The 18032-nt window shown below is 32.3% G+C and overlaps 1 long non-coding RNA gene across 1 annotated transcript; it reads left to right on the forward strand.

The window, feature by feature from the left end:
- The first annotated feature begins 7254 nt into the window (after window positions 1-7254).
- Window positions 7255-17358, forward strand: LOC134258532 (uncharacterized). Its single transcript, XR_009990170.1, has 4 exons — window positions 7255-7330; window positions 13568-13640; window positions 14309-14381; window positions 17346-17358. It is a non-coding gene; the product is annotated as an uncharacterized LOC134258532 (long non-coding RNA).
- Window positions 17359-18032: the final 674 nt, after the last annotated feature.

Here is an 18032-nt window from a genome sequence, read left to right on the forward strand (position 1 = left end):
AACATTGAGGGAAGCTTTTTTCCTGCATCAACATAATTATTTTGACTTGACCTTTCCTTTGAACTTAATCTCACCTTTTTTAAATCTGTCTAAAGAGACCATTCAAGATAGTATCATCAAAATTCATGTGTCGATATGTACTGATATGTTCTGATACATACTATAGGCTATACACGTTTGTAACTGCATCAACAATTTGTTTGACCTTTCCTTTGACCTTAACCTAACTTTTCTCAGGTTAGTGTTTAAGACTGAGTATTCATTTCCTTCTTATGGTGATACATACTAATGTAAGCTGTTCAACTGCAACAGTATTCTTTTTTTACTTTGACCTGTTCTTTCACCTTGATCTTACTTTACCTAATTATGTTCCCCAAACGAAGTTGGGGAACATATTGTTTTTACTCTGTTTCTTATTATTAAGGTCTTCCGTCTTCACGGAAGACCTTATAGTGATTCTATTGTTTCTTATTATTATTATTATTATTATTATTATTATTATTATTATTATTTTTCCGTACACCAAATTTTGTGCACGCGATTTCTCAAAGACTACTGGGTGGATTTTCATGAAATATACAGATATTATGTATTGTTATCTGAAGTTATTTTTTCCGTGAGATTTTTTGAAAATTCTTATCTGGTGCCAAGTTACGGGACATTTCCTGATTTTAAAATGACATTTTGTCTACGGTTAATCTCAAGAACGGTAGAAGATATAAATGTGAAACTTTCAGGGATTATAGATCGTGATATATGCTATCCAGGACGCGACCTTTCGTTCGTCGTCAGTACTTCCTGTCGTTAGGACAAGCGAATTAAAAAAAGCGTATTTTCTACCTTTTTTGTTTTCCAATATTTTTTATTTATTTTTGGAATATTAAAAGAGACCTTTCTATTGATGCTTACTATATAAGTTGTTTGATTATTGGTTAATCTGAACTCTAGATATTAATATTTGAAAATCTGAAGCGGGCCCAAGATGGCGGCTGCCTCTGTCAACTCCGCCATTTCGCGAGTAGGGGTTTATGGAGGCAGCTGAGCGTTTGATTAAACGATTCTGACATAAGGATACATGAAATGTAAAAAACTACTTCGACTCTCACGTAGTAGTGAAATGGTTGGAGGAGTTACGTCCCGTTACTTGTTTATATTATAATAGCTAATCAATAAAAATATTGTAATTAATTGGTCAATTGACAAAAGAATTATACAAATATTATTGAAAAATGATGTTCTGTTAGAAAATAATAATAGTGTTGCCAAAAGAAAGGCAGTCTGTTGTATTTTATCAATATGATATCTGATAACTTATGATCATTGATTAAGTTGAGGTACAAGGGGGCAGTACAGCCAACTGGAATTTGTCTTCACTTTGGTACAGAAACCAATTGGTTAATCAATCAAATCGGATTGTGCAAAGTTGCTGTAGGCAGTGACTAGTTAAAATGCAGCTGTGTGGCGTTAGCTATAGGTTTGTCATTAGGGCACAGAAGCTCTTACAAAGTTAAATCATACTGTATATTGTAGCCACTTGGCTAGAGATATATAGGCAACTTGGTAAGCAGTAAGACACCAGGCAGGTGTTAAAGGCTAAATCAAGAGGCACCAGGCAGGTAGATGTTGACTTATATTGTCAGTTGTATAGTGAGACAATTATCATTTGGCACGAGGCAGGTGCCGGTATTACTGAAGATATATAATTATACAAAGCACTTAGGTCATTAGATTTAAAGACACCAGGCAGGTGTCATATTATTATCTGTATATACAGTGGACCTTCAGATATCCGGATGCTTCAGTATCCGGATGACTGAACATCGGAACAGAATATTTTAAATGTTATTTTGTCTTGTTTAACTGGTGATTCAGATATCCGGATGCTTCACATATCCAGACAAATTGACTGGGAACCAAAGCGTCCGGATAAATGAGGGTCCACTGTATTGCATTCAATCATATCCCCAGTAAAACTCGGTAATCCGAGCACGGACCTACTGACCGCTCAGGTCCGACACGTTACAGTAGTACGTTGCAAGTGAGTGTCAATCTTAAAACTTAATTTCCGTTTCACTGCATTAGTGTAACTGGGCTAGATACGATATGTAATGTGTATAATGTGTTGCATATACTTTCTTAACGTCGAAATAAAATAAAGGCGCTAAGAATGTTTTATTTTTAAAATTTAATTTAAGCTATCATACCTTTTTAATAGATCAGTCCAAAGAAAAGGCGCGAATATTTACTCGTGGCGTTTGTCGCAAAATTATGAATGTTTTTTATAATTTTTAGACAGGTGAACTGTTGCAAAAGCACCGGTATACACAAGTATATTTAGAGCAGTACTACCAATAGCTTAATGGTTAGCACGTTGGGGATATAAAAGTATAAAAAAAAAAAAAAGCGCATTCACGTTGGCGACATGGGTTCAATCCTCCTTGTGACCAAAATTTTGAATCTCTTTTCAGCTCGATTTTACGTGGGTTTCTTTTCCTAAAACGGACGGAAGACCTCTCGTTGCTCGCAACGAGATCGTATCTAGTTATTATTATTTTTTTCTTCTTCTTCCTGGACGTGTTGTTTTACTTTTTGTCCGGGAATGATCTTGTAAACTGTTCGTCCGATGTAGGTAAAACCTTTTTAGGGTTAGTAGACATGTTATGTAGATTTGCGGAATCAAGGTCATTTTGCACGCACGTGCTTGCAAGAGCGTGCACGTGCAACACGTGAAATGACCAATATAATAGATATAGCCACAACTTTTCTTTTTTTAGATGAAATGCTTTGAAACTCATAATGTGAGGATATATTAGTAGTATAGACATGACGACATGATGAAAATAGCAAGATCTCACGCGCATGCACGTGCACTTCGCTCTGATTGGCTGCAACTAAAGTCTCAATATCTTTCTTGTTTTTTGACGAAATCCTTTGAAATTTTGAACATAGCCATGCATTAAGATATCCTACAACATGAAATAAAGCAATTATCATGAAAACACGTGCATGCACGTGCGCTGCAATCTGATTGGCTGAAACTTTAAACAGCTATAACTCCCTTGGTGTTCAACCAAACAGGATGGGATTTGGAATATAGATAGATATAATGGACTTCTACAAGTAGGTATGGTCACCATGCACATGCATACACGTGCGTGTACATGTGCTGCAATCTGATTGGCTGAAACTTTAAACAGCTATAACTCCCTTAGTTTTCACCCAAACGGAGTGGAATTTAGAACATAGATAGATGTAATGGACTTCTACAAGAAGGTATGGTCACCATGCTCATGTATGCACGGGCATGCACGTGAAATGAGTAAAATCAAACATACACTTGAATGAGCGTATTTTTAAAATAATTTTGGATTAAATACTTTAATATTCAGTGTATTAAAAATATAGATTGTGTAGACAAGATGATATGGTCATGGCGCAAATGCATTCACATGTGCACCCGTGCAATGCTAAAGTTTAAATGATTTTTGTACACCTCTTTGTAAATGTTGTTAAAATCTCAGATGCATAGAGTTTGTCTTATTTAATGAAGCTTACAGGGAATATGACACCAAAAGGGAGTTGGGGAGCGTTTGGGGAACATCTGTAACGGTCCCCGTTACAATTAGCACTAGTTCAGTTAGTATTTAGCTCAGTTTTGAAGAAAGTATTTATATTTTTACTCAACTTCATATGCTGATACACACTTTTGAGAGCTATCCAAACCTTAGTGTAGAACAGATGCTCTAACCACTGTGCCACACGGGCGACCTTCAGTTTTGAAGAATCCATTCAAGACATTTTTATCAAACTTTAGTATCCTGATACATTTTGATCTTGCACTTTCCTGTGACATTGACCTCACTTGTCTTTAATCTGCATTTTTCTTAGTATTAAAGAAACCATTTCAGATATTTTTATGTAAGCTTATGCATATATGCATTATCTGAAGGGAATTTTTTAATCTATATCCATTTTTAAGATTTCAATTTTTAAGAAACTATTCAAGATATTCTCAACAAATGTCATACACTTATACAGATTTAATGTTGCATTATTTACTAATAAACACTCGGCGGGGCATTCATGTCCTATAGATATATTTCTAGTTAAATCGTTATGTAAATCATAGTTTTGAACCTAATAAATTCTTTCGATTCGATATATGTTCAGAAAAAAATTTGCAGAACATATCCAGTCTTTTGGACGAGTCAATGTTACTGACAGAGAAACTTTAAATTCTAACCGTATTTGTACCAGTGAAGCATTGCTGATATAATGCATGGTGGGGCATGTCCTTGACTCAACTTCAAGGTCACTAAAGATAAAATGTTTTGGGTGCATGTATGGACTAAAAGAATATCTAAAAAACATACGTAAACTTTTCCAGTTGGTAACACACAGATTATGTATTTTTATAAAAGAGTTTGTCATTGCTTGTCGCAAGGTCATTTAGAAAGTTCAAGGTCATGCACAGAGCATTCCTTTACAGTCTTTTTCCTGGCGAAACATTGTAAGTTGCTTCCTTAACAAGCCTTTAGGTTGCTTACTAACATAACTTTAGAATTGTTTGACCTAGACTCAAGGTTACGTCTTCCTTTCCGTAGCTCCAACGGAAGACCTATTCGTTGCTTTGCAACGAGCTCGGCTCTAGTTTGAATTACTTTTTCAATTCGAACTTCTGTGATCAATTTAATTAGTACTAGTTAGATGCCTTGGGATTTAAAAAGAAATCAAATGATGCAGAGTTTGGGGAAAAAAAATCGTGAGAACTGTGAATTGGCAGAAAAATTTAAGTTTTGACTGAAAGGAAAATTCAGTAAAAAGAATGCAAATTGATGCTTTAAAGAAAAGAATCTTTAAAGAATGGAGGCGTACAAGACGAGGAACAATCCCCCGCTCTGAAAAAAGACATTTCTCAATTCTAAAAGTTATATTAATTTTTTCAAAATTATGTGGTTTATAGTGTTTTTTGATTTATTATGTGATGTGTTCATTTTAATAAATCTAAACCTTTACCTTTTGTCATGTTGTGTATAAATCATCTTTTAAACATTTAATTCTGTTTTTCATTGTTTTGATATTTTATTAATAATTTATTTTTCACCCATGTTTTTAAGATATATGTGAAAACAAAAAAGAAAAAGCTTCACATATGATTCAAACTCTCTCCATGGGGCAGGGTATGGTCCAATTAAGACCAACTGCTTTAAACACTACGCTACGAAGTATATCCATTATCGACGTCTGTCAGTGTGATTGTTGAAGCATACATTTTTTCAGAAATTCTCGATTCTCATATAGAATGGGTTCAGATTACATTTTTTGGAAAAATGAAATAGATTTCACATTTACGTTTCCATCATTTAAGCATTCACGAAGAATGGAGACTTGACCCACTTGCAACGATATGTCAATCAAACCCGCCGAAAAATTTGAAATTTCAATATCTTTAAAACGAAATAAGATTTTTAATTAATTTTTGTGTGAAATGCTATTAAAATATATAAGTCGTAATATTATAGAGAAAATAATAACTTCAAATCTGTGTCCAAGTACCTTTAAAGTTTTAGGAGCAGGTCCATTTCCAAGGAACTATAAGCCCTACCTGGACCAAACTTGCATGGATGATGCATCTAGGGATGGACACTACCTGAATCTTGCTACGGATGCTGGATGTGACCTACATTTTCCAGATGAGTGACCAGGTTAAAGTTTTAGGAGTAGGTCCATTCCCAAGTAACTATAAGCCCTACCCAGACCAAACTTGCATGGATGATGCATGTAGGGTGGACACTACCAGACTTGCTTCGGATGCTGGATGTGACCTACATTTTCCAGATGAGTGACCAGGTTAAAGTTTTTGGAGAAGGTTTATTCCCAAGAAACTATAAGCCCTACCCAGACCAAACTTGCATGGATGATGCATCTAGGGATGGACACTACCAGACTTGCTTCGGATGCTGGATGTGACCTACATTTTCCAGATGAGTGACCAGGTTAAAGTTTTTGGAGAAGGTCCATTACTACGGAAATAGAACTAAGGTACTATAAGCCCTACCCAGACCAAACTTGCATGGATGATGCATCTAGGGATGGACACTACCAGACTTGCTTCGGATGCTGGATGTGACCTACATTTTCCAGATGAGTGACCAGGTTAAAGTTTTTGGAGCAGGTCCATTCCGAAATAACTATAAGTCCTACCCAGACCAAACTTGCATGGATGATTCATCTAAGGATGGGCTAACGAAACTTGCTTCGGATGCTGGATCTGACCCACATTTTCCAAACGAGTGATGAGGTTAATGTTTTTGGTACAGGACAATCCCCAATGAATTTTAAGACCTATTTAAACAGAACTTGCTTGAATATTGTTGTCAGAATAAAAACCAAGTGTTAAGAAAATATGATGAGATTTGCATTACCTAAACTGATAACATTCATCGAGGTGAGCTTCATAATCTTTGATTACCTATGTTTTATAGCTCTATTAAATCCATTTTCCACTAAATATGCTTAACTGTCAACTTTGAAATAAAGATTATCAAATGATAAGTCGTTCAGTAATATAAAATAATAATTTCTTTTGAAGATGACATTACTGAGAACATGATTTTAGAAAAATATAAATTTTTTGTGAATTTTGAAAATTGAGAAACATTTTGTCTCATAGCGGGGGATTGTCCACACCTTGTACGCCCTCTTTCTCTTTAACTTTAATTATCCTAATTAAATTTTACTTCGCACAAGTGAATTTTGACTGGACAAAAGTTGTGTATGAAATATGAATCAATTAAATTTTTTTTATTTAAGATAGCAAAAAAAATTTTTTTTTGAATATTCCTGTAGATAATGCAGATAATGAACGTAGGATATTATAATAAGACTTTAAAAAAAATTAAAATGTTGGGGGGGGGGAGTCACTGTCAGGCCTTAAAAATTTAGGCCTGCAAAAGAAATATTTTTGTATAGCATTGTTGTGATTTTCTTTTATTGTAGAAATTTTGATAAATCTTAAAAATGAAAGAAATATTTTAGATCTTAAATTTATCAAAAGAGGATGAAAAAAACAGGGTCTGCACTGTTAATTATATCAAGGGTTGGTCAGGAAAGCTGAAACATAATATTTTTCAAAGCCTAACAATTTTATAAACAAGTACTTTGTATGGTAATCCATATCTAACACATTGAGGATTAGGCCTGATAAGTTTGTTAGCTTTAACACGTGCTTCATGATCAGTTGTTTCCTTTTACAGGCAAGTACTCGTGTGTTTGTTTACATGGCGACAGAAAGCCACAAGAAAGGAAAGCAAATTTACAGAAGTTTAAGGTAATGAAAATAGGAGTGTGAATGCGTGAAACAGATATGATAGGTATTATATGCTAGTCTAGAGTACGTACATTTACAGCAAAACATGCCTATAGTGAACATCCCTACGAAGTGAGTGCTTACAGCGAAGTTAATTTCATTCCCCACGACTTTGAATTGTAAGCTTAATGGATATAATGAATTGAGCTTATATTGAAGCAGAACCATCCGTCCTGGGTGCTTCATTATTAATAATAATAATTAATGATAATGAGGCTGTTAGGCCAAAGGCAGACAAAACGCATTTTGCCCGAGAACATAGTTAATAAATGTTTTGTTTTACCTTTCATATTATTGTTTTTGGACATATATGTATTTTGTACTGTCTTCCGTGATGTAACCTCAGGTCCATCACTTTTGAACACCAACGAATGAAAATGTGATTAAGCTCTGCCCATTTTGTGACGTAAGCAGTCCAACATCTCATTCGACCAGTCCAACATCTCAGCGGTCCAATATCGATTTTTTTTATGCACGCTCAGCAAAACATTAGAAATGTTAGACTTTTTTCGTATTGATTTGTATTAGGAACAAATTTTTAAAGGTATATCAATATGTTTTACTGTATATAGGCATTAGAGAATTCTCTTTATGTAATTAATTGTAGCACAAGGCGAGTGACAAAACATATCTGTATAAGCAAGTGTCCATTGTATTTGTATATTTTGCATTCACAATCTTCTTGGGCAAACCAAGTATGATCCAAAGAGATTGCTAGGATCTTAATAAAAAGCTTGTATGTTACATTGAGCAAGGTTATTTTTAGCAGACTTCTGAAATTTTTGGGAAGCAGTTTATCTACCATAGATCACTAAATTTTTGGGACACCTTAATTTCATGAGATAGTCAATAACTCTTTAAAAGTGAGACAAAATTTTCATGAAATGTGGATAATATTGATTTACATAATCCTAAGGAATACTTAAGGATGTACAACACACCTACCTCCAAAAATTCCTGTCGTTTAATTTTCGTTATTTTTGTTTACATAGTACATGACTATACCTACTGCATGTATGCATATTTTGGACAAAATCGTTCGAGTGGTTTTTGGACAGGAACTTCCGAAAGTTACCCCCCTTTAGTTGTTTACAAGGAGAGAAAATTTTTAATCAATGAACTACTTAAACCTTGATTTTCAAAAAAACCAGGTTAGATATAAATGTCAAATTTCATTGGCTTATTCCTTAAACCATTTAACACAAAAACATAGTCATCTTTTTGATATACATATCATCAAAACAATTTTTAAAGACCTTAAACTGAAAAACTATGAATTTTCTAAGCCTTGAAAATTGCGTATTTTTCAAATTCAAAATTTTTTTGTGAAAAAACCTGTCGTTTAATTTTTGTTAAAAAACTTTCTTTAGGTAGCTGATAGTAAAAATAATCTTCATAATTTTTTAAATAATTTTTGAACGACCAGTTTTGATTTAATAGTGGAAAATTACCCCCCTCCCCCTTTCTCAATAAATCACGTTCCCGCACGTCTTACAGACGGGGTCGATCATTTTGTTATATGAATCTACAAATACACATTAAAAATAATTAAATTGGAATATTGCTTTTGTTTAAAAAATATATTAACTTACAAAATTTAAAAGTTCTAATATGTAAAGCGTATTTAAATGTAGATTTTTAGACAATTTTTGAATACCCCTATCACCCCCAACCCTTCCTTTTTTGCGTCGCAGACCATTATCGTTTGACGAAACGTCGTTTACGGTGCAAATATACTGGTATTTTGTCAAGAATCCCGGAGGTATGCATTCGTTTTTAAATTCATGAATGCAGAATAGATATTGACTACTCTTTTTATATGTATCAGGAAAAATTTACTGAAAGATTTTAGTGTTTAGTCCATATACGTATGCGTTATGCATTCCATATCACATGAAACCTGGATACGAATTCAAGTTTTGTTGAACTTCAATATGTTGATTTTTAATTTTATTTCTTTAATTTCATTCAATAAGAAATGGTGTATGTTCAACTCTCCTGTGATATAAATGGAATAATTGTAGTTTCTTTCATGTCATTATTTCAAACGATACAGTATGTGGCCGTGGGGATACATCGACATTTGCATTAGGTGCACATACACCCCTCGTGATATTGTACGCATTTCTTTCAATGTCGTCGCTTCTAAAGTTAAAATGAAAATTCGGTATTCTTCCACATTAACTTCAAAATATCAAACATAAAACTCTTCATCTATTTCAATTTATATCAAATCGCACATTGATATTTTTTAAAATCTTATAGGCTACGTTTTGTTTTGATTCGAGGAAATGCGAACCGACATTGTTGACAGAAAGTCAAAGTTACGATTTGTTGCAATAGGATATTCATAAATGCAGATAATTTCAGTACAAGTGAACAACTCTTTTCAATTCTATACTTACATTGTGTATATGAGGTCTATAGTATTCAATTCTCGGATTTATCAGGTCTTGCTCTAAATGTATCTGATTCTGTGGAAAACCGTAAATAAAGGGAGGAAAATAAACATCTACATTTTCAGAGTTGTTCCTCTTTGATCAGTAAGGGGCTGAGAACAACATCGTCTTTACATTGTAAAAAGTTTTTTTTGTTTATTTAAATTGTTGTTCTATTTAATTAAAGAAGAAAAACAATATTTATATCGTGTATGCACAAATTGTAATGAAGACCATTAATCGGAATGTTATATCGCCAATTGTACATAATGAGAATTTCGGCAATGTAAAATAAAATTTTCAGAATAAAAAAAATGCTGCGCTTTGATCAAAAATACAATTTATTGTATATGAAATGAAATGAAATAAACATTTAGGGATGGTATTTAACTATTTTATGTCTTGCTTTTTACGGAGTTTAATCGGATTAATTAAAAAAATACTTAGTGATTGAGTATGGTACGCATAATCACAGCCAAGCCCCATATCTCAATTTTCTTTCATGATTGATATACATCGGGATCGTTTTACTCGTCGTTTTGACGCTTTATTTTTGACGTTAAATTTGACGTCACGTCAAACGTTCAATTGAAATCGCAAGAGTTATCTCCCCCAGTGTGTTGTACGTCTTTAAATATGTGAGAATGAAAGTTTCATGAGAACATTGTCTTGCACAATTACGCGAAAATAAAGTTCTCACGAATAAAAAGTGACATACATTATCATTGAATTGAAAAAAAACTTCTATAGATCCCTTACAGTTTGTATTATACTCAGGTGACTGATGAGGCCCTGTGGCCTATATTTAAAAAAAATTATGAGGGAAATGGAAAATTTCTTGTTATAAATGTATTTTCCAAGCAACCCTGATTGTAATATTTTACAGCTCTGTTTGTGAAAAGATGCTAATATGGGCTTTACATTAACAGGTCAGGTACATCACATTCCTTATATGGAATTGAATGAGTCACAAAGCATGAAAGTCTACTACATGTTTTACAATTTGATGGCAACACATGGTTTTCATGTGTCTATTGCATACTATTTACATAATTGTCACTTGAAAATCCGTAGTGCTTTTTTTTTACTTTATAAGGCCGAAATTGAAAGATTATATTCCAAAGACACTGCTCCATGCTCACTTTTAATATTGAGGTTGTTTTAGATGATTATTAGTTGCTTCTAATACAATACAAATGCTTTGACGTTTGCATGTACATTCATGAAAACATTTTTGTGGTATTGAGGGGTACGCAACATGATAATTGTGCACTCTGTATACTGCTTTCTAAAACTGTGTATGTGTACATAATGTGGAAAAAAACACTCAGTGCTTTATCGACATGATAGCACCTACACTGCTTTGAGCAAAGATTTAGACCGATATACAGTGGCTGCAACGTTATTGTTGACAACTTACATGAATGATCATGTTACACGAATGATTCCGCACGATTAACGCACGATTAAACCTGTTACACGAACGATCGTTCATGCACACAATTCTACACGTTACAGGATCTTACACGATTGCTAACGCAACGCACGATTCTTCACTCAAAATAGTTCAAAATCTTTAGGAATCGATATTATCAAAACGAAATACGGCTTAATATTAATTTAAGATTTTAAAGAATTATCAATATTATTTCATAGACTTTGAAAAAAAACGGATATTGATATTTCTGCATGTAGGTAAATACCTGTAAGACTTAATATTTTAGAATATAAATAATTATTTCTAAGGTAATTCTCAGACCTAAGAAAATGTTGTTGTTTTTTTCTATCAGAAGATGTACATGTATGTGCGTCGCATAATTTGATTGAATATTGGATTTCATGATAATTATGCAAAAACAGGGATACGATTGAAAAAAAAAAATGGCAGCATGGAATGACTTAAATTACAAATTATATCCGTATGTATTCATTGATTCACTGTCCGTGAATCTCTAAAAATGAACTTGTCAATTATTTATCTTTTTTTATTCGCAGAAATTTAAAATTAATTAATTAAAAATAAGCTAAAGAGATAAACACAGATAATCAAAACCCCCAAAAATCATGTCGTGTGCATGTATATTTGTCGACTAAATATTTATGTAAGCATTGAGAAATGTTTATTTATTTGTAAAAACAAATATTTATTTTCGATGTATTGATTTCAAAATTATCTTGACCACAATTAGTTGTAAATAAAAAATAAAAATCAGATTTTTATTAAGAGCGTTAAAGATCTAAGTACGGTTTATCACAATATTAACCGCGCTTTTTGAAGAGAACTTAATATTGTACAACTTACTATATAACTTGTTTACGGGCGATAATTAGTTCGTTCTGCATTCTATTATGTAAATTGCGCTTCACTCATTTTATTTGGATTTAAATAAATAAATTTTAAAAAACAAGGGAAATGCTTATCTTACAAATAACATTCCGATTGAAACTTACAAAACGAAATTTACACGATTCTAAATGCACGATCTCGCATGATTAAAAACGCAAACGATTGAATCTGATACACGCATGATCTCGCACATTACACGAACGATCACGCACGATATGCGAACGATTCTACACGATTGGTTTGTCAACAATTACGTTGCAGCCACTGTATTCAAAGGTGATATAAGGCTTCATAAAGCAAATTTTACAAGATTAGTTTGAAAATGTACGATTGTATATTTTCAATATTGCTTTCATAAATCTCGAGAATGAATTGAAAGTCAGTTTCCAAGGGACAATTAAAGTTGCCCTTTATTTTAAGGTCACCTGAGTCACTCAGGTGACTTATTCCTATCTGTTTTTGTCTGTCATGCGTTGACATTTAAATTTTTTCAGCTTCTTCTCTGAAACCAATATACAATTTTTTTGCCCCAGGGTCAGTGGTTCCTGTGGGTTGGGGTACTACTGGTTATATAGTGGCAATGCATTTTTTCTTTGTTCCTCAGATACCTCTGGGTATTGATTAACCAAAGTAAGCAATATGCTAAGCACATAATTATGATTATCAATGATGCTTCTTTCAAAATTATGAATTTCATGGCTCGTTTAAAACACAAACCAAATTCAATTGTTGGAAAGTTGTTGCATGATACTCAGGTGGCCTATAAGGCCCTGGGCCTCTTGTCAACACAACTGAATAGACCTTGATGCATTATGACACATTCGTCAGTGGGTAAAGTAAACAGCTAATTTACACTCAAATTTATACGGATGTCAGAAAATCCAGTGGTTTTGATCTGATTTTATATTGGTTCCTTTGAGGCACTGCTATTCATTATTTTAAAAAAAAACATGTCATTGTATTGATGATGGGAAATATTTGTGAAAAAAAAAAAAAAAAAAATGTTTGTTTTAGTATGCTTAAAATAAGAATGTCCAAAGTTAATTTTATGTTTAATATCACCCACAGGTACAGTTTTCAGAGAAAATGTCATTTGGAAAGATAATTCTTTACCTCCTGTTTGCTTTTACTTTGGGTATTACTAACTTAAAGTAAAAACAGCATTCCATAGTTAAATGAACAAGATTTAGTGCCCTTTAGGACCCATTTCTGTGACTTTTAAATAAAATATATTGTGAAAGTAACAGATATTGCAAAAAACAACATTAATTTAATGATGGAGCAAAATTGTCAGTCCTTGGTACTTCTTATAAGTATTTTACTTTTACAATATTAAGTCGTTATACCTTCATGAGCTTTTCAGAAATTAAATACAGTATTAATTAAGACCTATGGTATTTTTTTTTCAAACAGGATAATAAAGTGAAGTACCTGATCTGTACAGATGTAGCAGCTAGGGGCATTGACATCAGTGGTTTACCATACGGTAGGGAAACGTTATGAAGTACATGTATTTAATCCTGCAATGGCAGATTAAGTTTTATTGTTTTTTTTTTAAATTTGTTTTAAGTTCAAATAAGTTAATATGTTTGATGTCTCTAACCTGTATTCAGTCATTGATCCTTTCAAACTGAAGACAACCATGCAGTGACATTGTCTTTTTTCAATGTTATATTCTTTATAAACCATTTTTCCCTATTGTTTTTTTTTTACCTTGGTGAGTTTTGCAAGGGTAAAGGATTCATCAAAGATTGTTGATGTGAGAGTACAATTTGAAAAGAAAATTGAAACATAGTTGAAAGTCATTATCTAGAACTTTGTCATCCCAAATACCGTGGATATGATGAAGCGAATTATATGCCCTGAGCACTTTTTCTATATGAAGTTTCATTTTATTTATTTATATCGGAATTTATTTGAGATTTCAAAGTTTTTTTTCTTGGTCCCATTTGGTTCAAGATAACAAGTTTTGATTGTTAATATTGGTCTTCAGTTTGATTCATCTGAGCATCATATCCCATTAGCATCATCTTGGGCACCCTAAAATTTCTTGGATAAAAATATGCAACTGTATTACTATTATTGATAATTTGTAACTTGGTACAGGTTTCTTTCTTTTGAAATTATCATTATAATGGACACTGTCTGTTTCAGTTATTAATGTTACTCTCCCTGATGAGAAGCAGAACTACATCCATCGGATTGGAAGAGTTGGAAGAGCAGAAAGGTAAGGTGGATAAAAGTGCCATCTATTGATATTTCTGGTACATCCATTGATATTTCTGGTATATCCATTGGACTGGAAGAGCAGGAAGGTAAGGTGGATAAAAGTACCATCTATTGATATTTCTGGTACATCTATTGGTATTTCTGGTACATCCATCATATTGGAAGAGTTGGAAAAGTAGAAAGGTAAGGGATAATAAAGTGCCATCTATTAGTATTTCTGGTAACCAAGTGGCACATTCTTTGTTAGTGACAAGAACTTTAAGGCATATATAGTAGGTTAATATACAGCAAACCATATCTTCTCTACTCCTTAATTTCTGGGAGAAGGATGAATGTGATAATGATTATTTAGTACCCACCTATCTGTAACCTTTTTGTCACATGAATTGAGTGTTACAGAGAAGGCCATAGTGATAACTGCCTTAGAAACTTGTATTACTTGTGTGACCAATAAGGCCCAAGAACCTTTTAATTTGTTTTTTTTAAACAGCTGCCTCATCCATTGTGTAAATTTCTATATCAAAGCTTATTTACACCTTTGCCCACAAATTCATTAAAATTTTCATAAAAACAATTAAATAGATCATGCTTTGATGTAATCCTGCCATACTTTGTATGGGTGGGACTACATGAAAAATGTGTGAATTAAAGTGATGAAGGTTATTGTATTACATTAAGATAACACTTTGATAATACATTTATCTAATGTTATATATGTAAAATCTGCTAATTAAACCATCTGCCTATCTGTGCCAAGGTGGGTTAATGTCTTTGAGTCATCATTATATTACTGTCATACTATTTTGAATTCTATACTGTCATGAAAAATTAACTACTCTTTCAATTTTTTGCTTCATGTTAAATTATTTGTTAAACATGATGAACAAATTTAAAATAAACTTAAGGGTAAACGAAAAAAATTGATGCACGGATTAATAAATATTTTTTGACTGATTTTGATTTGAAATGACATATATAATGAATTTGTATTAAGAAATCATAAGTTTTCTTTGGTGCTTAGTGATAGGATACTGTGTTGCTTTCTATATAATTCTACACAAAATTGAGTTTTTAACCTTATATATGCAAAATCTTATAATTAATAAAACATTATTCAAGTTACCAATAAAAAGATTAATCTCTGAGAAATGCTGCCAATTTCTGAAAAAAAGTTTGACAGTATTTGTGTTACATATCGTCAACTAACATTAAGACCATGGCCAGCCTTAAAAAAAAAGAACCTTGTTCATGCATATTTGATGTCAAAATAAAATCTATTTCCATGACTGAATGATCTGTGGATTGGATTAAAATGCAATTTCTGTCATACATACAGAAGAATAATTGCTGAAGACAAGCCCAATGTCATGTTAGATGCATCACAAAAGATGAGATTTGTCCAAATTTATCTATGTTTTATCTTATGAGGAAAAATATAGCAACCTATTGTCAGTTTAATATCAATCTAATCGCCTGTTTAATAGAGTTTTTATAGTTTGTGTCAGTATCTACTGTTTTAATATAATTTTATCTATCTGTCAATGAAAGTGGAATCGTATTATGTATTATAATAATAATAAAAAATGGAAATAAACTGGGTTAGATTGGAAACAGATTTCATTTTAGTTTGAATTATTAGTGCTTAAATTTTCCTTAGGGTTGGACTTGACAAGAATAGTAAAAAAAAAAGTTTTAAAATCTAATCTTAAATTAAGCCAATTACAGTGGACCCTCATTTATCCGGACGCTTTGGTTCCCAGTCCATTTGTCCGGATATGTGAAGCATCCGGATATCTGAATCACCAATTAAACAAGACAACACAGCATTTAAAAATTTCGTTCCGATGAAAATCGTCCGGATACTGAAGCATCCAGATATCTGGCGTCCGGATATCTGAAGGTCCACTGTATAGATCTACTAAAAAGAATTGGTTTTAAAAGGTGTTCTTTTGAAAGTTGCTAAATATAAGTTACCATCTCATGAAAATTGTTATCTTGAACACCGATATCTCAATTATATGTGAAGTGCTTTGTCAATCCCAATAAATTTTTTTTTCACCTTTTTATCTCGAATCATGCATATATTTTATTAAATTGAATGTTATATCAATCCATTTGAATTTGAGTTAAGAAAGTTTGACTGTACCTTAGCCTAAGTCTAAAAGAACTACGAACTCTAACTCTTGATTCCCGCCTACATTTTGCACCCATTAAATTCAATTTTAATGGCAATTTGGCCATTAAATCTTTGTTTAATACAAAGAACAGTTCTATGGTAATTGATTAATCATTTTATTTCACGAGATAGTAAATTATCATTAATTCCAGCTCTTGAAAAAGGGGGGTAGGCGATATTTTGTGGTAAAATCGAACTTTCAAGAATCGCCATATTTTGAAATAGTCTTAAATATCATAAAATGTATCTCATATCTTTTATTATGTTTTACGCAAATAAATTAAACATATTTAGATAAATAAATTTCAATTATTTAGTTGTAAATAGCTTTAAAGTTGGTGAAAAATCAACATTTTTTCCGTTTTTTGTCTATAAACATATGTTCTCCCCGTGAAACACAAAAAGCTTTGGCATGAATTTGTAAATTGAGAGTCCATATTACCTGTAAAAAGGAATTTTTGTTTCACGGGGGTGGGGGGGGGGAAGATGTTTTAAAAATATTTTCTGTTTTCCTTTGATTTCTATAGTGAAAAACACAAGTTTAACCAAAATTATAGAACTATCTCTCTTTGGTATCCCAAATAAGTAACGTTTTATGAAAATTCATATAAATATCTATAAAAATATCGAAAATCATTCGAATATGTTAACTTTTGAGAATTGACTTAGAGGTAGGCGGGAGAACAATACTATCGTTCGTGGTTCTTTAACTTAGCATTTTAAAACCTTGGTCTATAATTTTTTTTATGTTTCATGTGATAACTTGTTGCTTTCTTTTATTTATAGAATGGGTCTTGCAGATCTCTAGTCTCTACAGTGAAAGAGAAGGTAAGATATATACTGCTGACTGTTGTAAATATGTAAACTTCAGCTTCGATCTTTTAAATGATTGAATCACTTATATTCAACTATGTTCATTATACAGTTTAATACTTAAACTTTAAAAATTCCTCATAAAAGGTCAAAAATAAGTTCTCTGTCTGTCTGTTGTTTATCTTGCTGTCTGTTGTTCCACAAACAAGTTCCATTCATTTTCTTCGCATAGGTTGCACATGCTGAAATATTCACATTTGCAAATATTTTTCTCAGATGAACCTATTAAAGAGAAAACATGTTCAATTCTGTATGTGCTTATTTGAGGGTCAGAGGTCATAGCATGTTCGAACCACGTGGCAAGAAAATAACTTGATTACATATATTTCTGTATGGTTTCGGAACTACCAAGTTAAAAGCGATGAAAAAGATAAATTAATTGAAATCTATAGATATTTTTCATTCAACAGATATTTAATAAATTTTTCTTTGGTGTGAAGAATGTCTTAAATACTATAATTTTAAACCTAAAATCACACTTACCTTTTTAACCTGAAATTATTTGAATTTAAACTAAAACAGGAGATATCACAGATTTTGACTTCAAATATTAAGAACGCATAAAATAGTTAAGATTATTCTCAGTAGGGGTCACTGTTC

The sequence above is a fragment of the Saccostrea cucullata genome, unplaced genomic scaffold, assembly GCF_032062105.1.
Source record: "Saccostrea cucullata isolate Sc308-1 unplaced genomic scaffold, CSIRO_AGI_Scuc_v1 ctg13420, whole genome shotgun sequence".
Taxonomy (NCBI): Eukaryota; Metazoa; Mollusca; class Bivalvia; order Ostreida; family Ostreidae; genus Saccostrea; species Saccostrea cuccullata.